The sequence below is a fragment of the Neofelis nebulosa genome, chromosome 1 (genome assembly GCF_028018385.1).
Source record: "Neofelis nebulosa isolate mNeoNeb1 chromosome 1, mNeoNeb1.pri, whole genome shotgun sequence".
NCBI classification, from domain to species: Eukaryota; Metazoa; Chordata; class Mammalia; order Carnivora; family Felidae; genus Neofelis; species Neofelis nebulosa.
The window spans coordinates 168,412,561-168,418,560 of NC_080782.1; the positions used below are offsets into that span (position 1 = coordinate 168,412,561).

Genomic DNA, 6,000 nt, shown 5'->3' on the forward strand with positions numbered 1-6,000 from the left:
AAAATTCTGTGTTTTCCTATATATACATACCCAGGATAGTTAATTTACAAGCTGGACTCAGTCAGACTGCCAACAACAATAATAAAATAGAACAATTATAACAATTTACTGTAATAAAAATTATGTGTCTTTCTCCCTCAAAATAGCTAATTGTGCTCTATCCACCCTTCTCGTGATGATGTGAGATGATACAATGCCTATGGGACGGGATGAAGTGAGTTGAAACTATTGTTAATTTTTTTTTTCCTTATGAGACATTTAAAAGTAGGATGCAGATATAATACATCATTAACATTTCTCCATGGACATCCTAAACATAAAACATTGTTTTTATAAGGACAATGTCATTATCGTGTTTAAGAAAATCAACACCAATTCAGTAACATAATCTAATTCAGGCTGAATAATCCCCATTTTGTTGTTCTGAAAGTCTGTTAGAGCTTTTTGTTGGTTTGTTTTTCTCTTCAGGATTCCATCCATTCTAACACACTTTTTGCAGGACTTTTGTCTTTAGTTTTTCATAATCTCATTAGTCTCCAACTCTTTCTCCCCATGATGGCGAAGTTTTCATGATTTCAGTTTCAGTTTCCTTTCAAAACAACCCTACTTGCAATCTCCACGCAGGTGGTAACTTTGTTTCCTCGAGATTAGATTATGTTGCCTGTGGCTTTTGGTTTTGGGGTTTTTTTTTTTAGCAATAATATGACACAGGCATTATGACATCTGCCTTTGTATGTTATCAGAAGACACTATGTGCCTATTTTGAATGTAATTAGTTGTCTGAAGGGCATTTGCAGTAGAAAACGTATTTCACTTTGCAATTGATGCTGAGACCAAGTATTTTGAGGCCACTCGAAAACCTTACTCCCCAACCACCTATCACCCAATGGATGATCCTTGCCTAAAATAACTTTACATTGCAAGTTCATTGTAAAATTGAGATATTCTAATTGTAACATTTCTTCTAGGTTTATTACCTGACATGTTCCGTAAAGTTATCTTTCTTTTTATCTTTTTATCTTACACGTTTACAATCTGTGGGTATCACTATGCACTCGTTAGTTTGCATATTAAAAATGTCTATGACAGTGTTATTCATTTTCACGGGCAAATCGGTGGAACTCGCGACAGCAAATGGCAAGCTCAGACCTGGAACCATATTATTTTCTCCATGCAACTCCCTGATTGCATTTAAGAGCCATTGGTTGTAGGACATGAAGATTTGGGCACTGACTGTACTCATTGATAGTGGATCATTGTACACCTATTCAGAGGATATTTAATATAGATAGATATAGATATAGATGATATAGAGAGATAGAGATAGAGATTTAAAGATATAGATACAGATTTACAGATATAGATGATATAGATTGTATAGATATAGATATAATCTCATGAGTTTATACCAATACCTCTAGTTACAGTCTAGTTAAAGGTGAAACATAACTTTCAGTTATATTTGAGATCAAATAAGGGATTAAGTTGCTCGCTCCTCCCTTCCTGCTACTCCAGTAAACATAACATGATCAGTGGACTGTTGTAATGTTTGGTTCAGAATGAAAACAGAGTTCCTCAAGCTTGCGTTATGAGAGTGAACAAAAGAACTGAAATAGCACGACAATAAAATACCAAAGAGGTACTGCCACCCTATAAGAGAGAAGCAAATTGCTTCTATCTATGTGAATTCTGCTGCAAACAGATTTGTTAGGTCAAGAAATGCATATGGAGTTCTAGCAAGCAGTGCAAAGATACGACATTTAAATAACAGCTGTGATTGCTCAGCACCTGTTTGAGGCTTACCAAAATCCAAAGTCAGGGTGAGAGAAATGTCTTTTGCATTGGCCAAAGGAGATAGTAAAATGGCGCTACAGTGGGAATCCCTGGCCTTCAATCTTGCAAGTCTTTGCAAGTGCTCAGGAATGCCACATTGTTTTTGGTTTATTATCTTAGTGAGGGATTAGGGGGCCATTATTGCAACCTCACTCCACGGCCAAGCAACCGTTTGGGTGATCTGTCCCTAATTAGAAATATTTATTTCCTTTACATATACTGAGACTAAGCACGTAACTATAGAATGGAAGCAAGCCAAGACTCCTTCTACAAGCCACAGAGTGACCACTTTGACTCCAATGATGAAGGCTTTTGCCTTTAGGTATTAATGTCAGTTCAAATTCAACATGTGATAACCTCCGGAGGGTCAATTTACCCGACTACACAATTGACACCTTCAGAAATGGCCACAGGATCCTCAAAATTTACTCAGAGGAAGATTCCAAGTACACAGGCATGGCTCTGTTGCAGGATTTTACTTTATTATTTTTTTCTCAAAAGAACTTAGGCTCCCCTTCGGTCCAGGAGCTCCCAGTGTATAACCAGACCTTTTCCAAGACTTAGGTAAGAAGCCATGCCTTCCTGCAGCAGATTCTCCGTTGGGCTTCTCCCAGCAAGGCATGGTAATTTTCTGCTTGTATAGGCAAATGTTACCTTAGTCAGTTGCTCGTGTGTAAATTCCTACACCCAAGGATCAATTCAACACCACCAGTGATCACTAAGGTTTGCAACACATTTTTTTTTTTTTAATCTCTCTGTCTCCATTACTTTCCCCACTGAAGGCCCTCAACTATGCTACTCGCTGCAAGGCATGATGACATAGTTGAGGCACTTGACTTTTTTACTCTGTGTCCACTGAAATCAGGAAACCAAATTCCACAGTGCCTCTCCCACCTTTTGCTGCCTGCAAAAGGGCAGCCGTCACAGAGGAGAGTGTGGCTACTGAGGGGCTGGGCTGGTCCCACAACATTTACTCACTCCCACATCCCATTTCCTGAGTCTTTAGACCCTACCCACCTCTTGAGTGATCCAGGAGAGTTCTGGTATTTCAAACTCACTGTCTTTTGGAAACCATGCAGTGCAGGCTTTGGTTCAGCAGCCCATTGGGCTCTCCGGTACTGGACACAACGTATTAATCCCCGAATCCAGGGTAAGTACATAAATATCTCATATATTTGGCCTATTTTATCTGCTACTAAATGTCTTTTACTCAAACTTCTGACAATACAACTTAGCAAGATCTTGCATCATTAATGCAATCAATGCCTCAGTTTACCCTCTGGCTATAACTACTCACTTCCCCTCCATGAGTCAGTGCTCATCCCAGGAACCTTCAGAATCTCACCCAATCACAACTCCAGGCACAGAATCCAGGTCATCGTGATCTATACCACATCTGGATGTGTCCTTTCAGACACGACTCTCAATCCAGAGACGTGTGGAATGCACACATCATTTGTTGATCCCACCCGGAATATGCAGTGGTGAAACGGGCAAGAAAACCAAAGCAAGGACATGGCCAGGCCCGAGTTCAAGTAGATGGGAAAGTGTAACACTGTCACAGATGGAATTTCATGTACGGCCCCAGTGATTAGCACTGTAGCCCGTTCTCCTCCATTGTTATGTCGTTCACATTTAACAATGATGTTCTTCCTTTTTCTTCCTTTTCTTTTCAGAAGTTTTGAAACTTGGATGAAGAAACATATTTAATTTTTTTTAATCCCTCAAGCCTTCATCTTAGTTTGCATTAGTGACAATTCAGCATAAAAGCTGTTGAGACTGGAGAAGGAAGTAGGGGGTGGGGTCCTTCCAATGTGGAAGGGGGGGGTGGTGGGAGGCTGTTAATGTTTATGGAGAACATTACCCTGCCGTGTGAAGAGCCAATGAAAGCAAATAGCATGGACCTACCTGCAAGATTGGATCCACTTACAAATAGGGAAATAAAATCAGCAACAGTACATTGTTAAGATATAGAAGTATAGAGATTGAGTAAATGGACGAAGAAAGTTCCAAGTTCCTTGATAGGGATTGTCCAATTCAACATCCCAGAAAACTTCTCTTTTGTCGCTGGTAAAATATCTGCACCATCACACATAAAAATTACTGAAATACTTATTTCTAAAGGAACTAAGTATTTTTAGAGGATCCGTGGACTTTGAAAGGCTTAGGGACATTTCAGGGCTGTTTGTTTCAATATTTTGACTTAAAATCTCTCCCCTTGGTGTCCCCCCCACCCCCATCAATTAAGGTCAAAGTAAACAGGTAAGTAAAAGCTTATATGGATATGACATCTTAGATAATTAGCAAAGAGCCAGTGCTAGTAAATGTTATCATTTGTGCTTCCATTTTAATAATATGCCAGTGCTATATTATAGAGACTGTTAAAACTTCCCTAAATTAGCTGACTCCCAAAACTAATCCCGGATAATGTTTAAATCCTTATTCAAAGATACGAGTTTAATTTATTCAAGCATAACTTCTTGCTAATGCTCTTGTTATTGAGAATTTATAAAGTATGGCCAATTATCTGATGAGAGGAACCGAATGTTAGTGTCAAGTGATTATTTTTCTTTATGTCTACCTGCATATTTAATAAATTAGTTTGGGTCACCTTATCCTGGAATTTTGCAAAGGTGAGAAACTGCAGGGGTCTCTATGTTAAATCCCGCACCTTTAAAACCGAAGGTCTTTGGATTGAGCGACTTGTCTGAGATCACACAGAGGGTTACCACAGGTGAAACAAAGCCCTCCATATACAGACTTTCCTACTCCCCATTTAGCTGCAACTTTCTTTTAATAAGCAATGAAGACAGAAAGGTCTTCTTTATATCCTTCTCTAAAATTGAGATTTTTCTGAGAAACAAATTTTAGTGGAAGGCAATCATTGGGCGTGGTCTATAAAATTAAAAAATAAATAAATAAAGGGATGCTGATACGTCTGGAAGAAAAGGCCCTGGAAAAGAAACTAACTGGCATCATTAAAAACAAAATAGAATATGAGTTGTTGACTCAGTACCCAATATCTTAAGGCTATGCTAATTCATTGCAGTATCATTATGGCATTGATGAGTGTGGGAAAAGCCTAAGAAAGGCTCCGGGCGTGACATTGATAAATGTGGGAAGGACATGTGAATTTTTTCAGACTGATCGGTTTTTTTGTAACCCATCTGCGAGGCTCTCTTACAGGAAATGACAATCTTCTCTGCCACTTAAAGAAAATGATTGTATCTGGCCCATAGACAGACTTTTAATAATGAAACCAGTTGTTTGTATCTACTTGCCATTGATTTCTTTTCTGAGAAAATATAATTATACCAGATGAAAAATTCTTTGCCACCCCTTGTCATTAGTTTCTCACAGCCTAAGCCGCTTTGGTATGGCAGATTTCACCCCCTGATTACAGGATAAAGGAAATGGCTCACCTCGTGGAAGCCTGCTGGCTCCTGCTTCTCCCCTCCATCTCCCACAGGCCACATGCTCGGCCTCTCTCCTCCGCACCATGGGTGGCAGGAAGCTGCAAATCAAGGCCAGGACAGCAGGCGCTGGTGGGCCCTCCTAGAGGGCTGGGTCAGATGTAGGCGGGCTTCATGAATTGTCCCTTGACTCTGAACTTCGTGGAATGCCTCCCTACTGTCTTGGGAATGACCTCTATAATTGCACCAAATTCTTGCTCGTGTCCACGGGGGTCCTGGGCTCTGCTTTCTGCGTGTGCCATGGACAGCGAAGGGACGGTTTCTCCACTCTCAAGTGTTCCGGGTCTGCCTTTCCACCCCTGTTTGTCGACTAGCACTGTTCTGTGATTAACCAGAACAACAAGGACACAGACACCCTTCTCTGTGCCACGCTCTCCAACTATTTCCAGCTGGATTCCACCCAAATGACTTCCCCCATCGCTTGGGCTGTTATTTAGGGGAAGGTCTAAACCATGACCAGTTATCTCTGGGGAAGGATCAACAAACCCTTTTAAATCACATGTAACACTGTGCAACCAGCAACAATCGAAATTACTCAGGATCTCTTAGTACGAAATCTAGGATACGTGCCACGCAATCAACACTTTTCTAAGTGATCTGAATTAAAACTCTAAACATCTAGCACAAACGGAACGCATTATAGAGGAACACTATAAGTAATGATAATCAATTATTTCTTGAATATATTTGCTGT

The 6,000-nt window shown here is 40.1% G+C and overlaps 1 long non-coding RNA gene across 1 annotated transcript in view; it reads right to left on the reverse strand.

Annotated features, from left to right (window-relative positions):
• The window catches only part of LOC131519766 (uncharacterized), a 41,519-nt gene extending 36,228 nt beyond the window's left edge, over positions 1 to 5,291 (reverse strand). The window contains exon 1 of the long non-coding RNA XR_009265783.1: positions 5,256 to 5,291. This is a non-coding gene — a long non-coding RNA (uncharacterized LOC131519766). The remainder of the gene's footprint in view (positions 1 to 5,255) is intronic.
• Between the last annotated feature and the right edge of the window lie 709 nt (positions 5,292 to 6,000).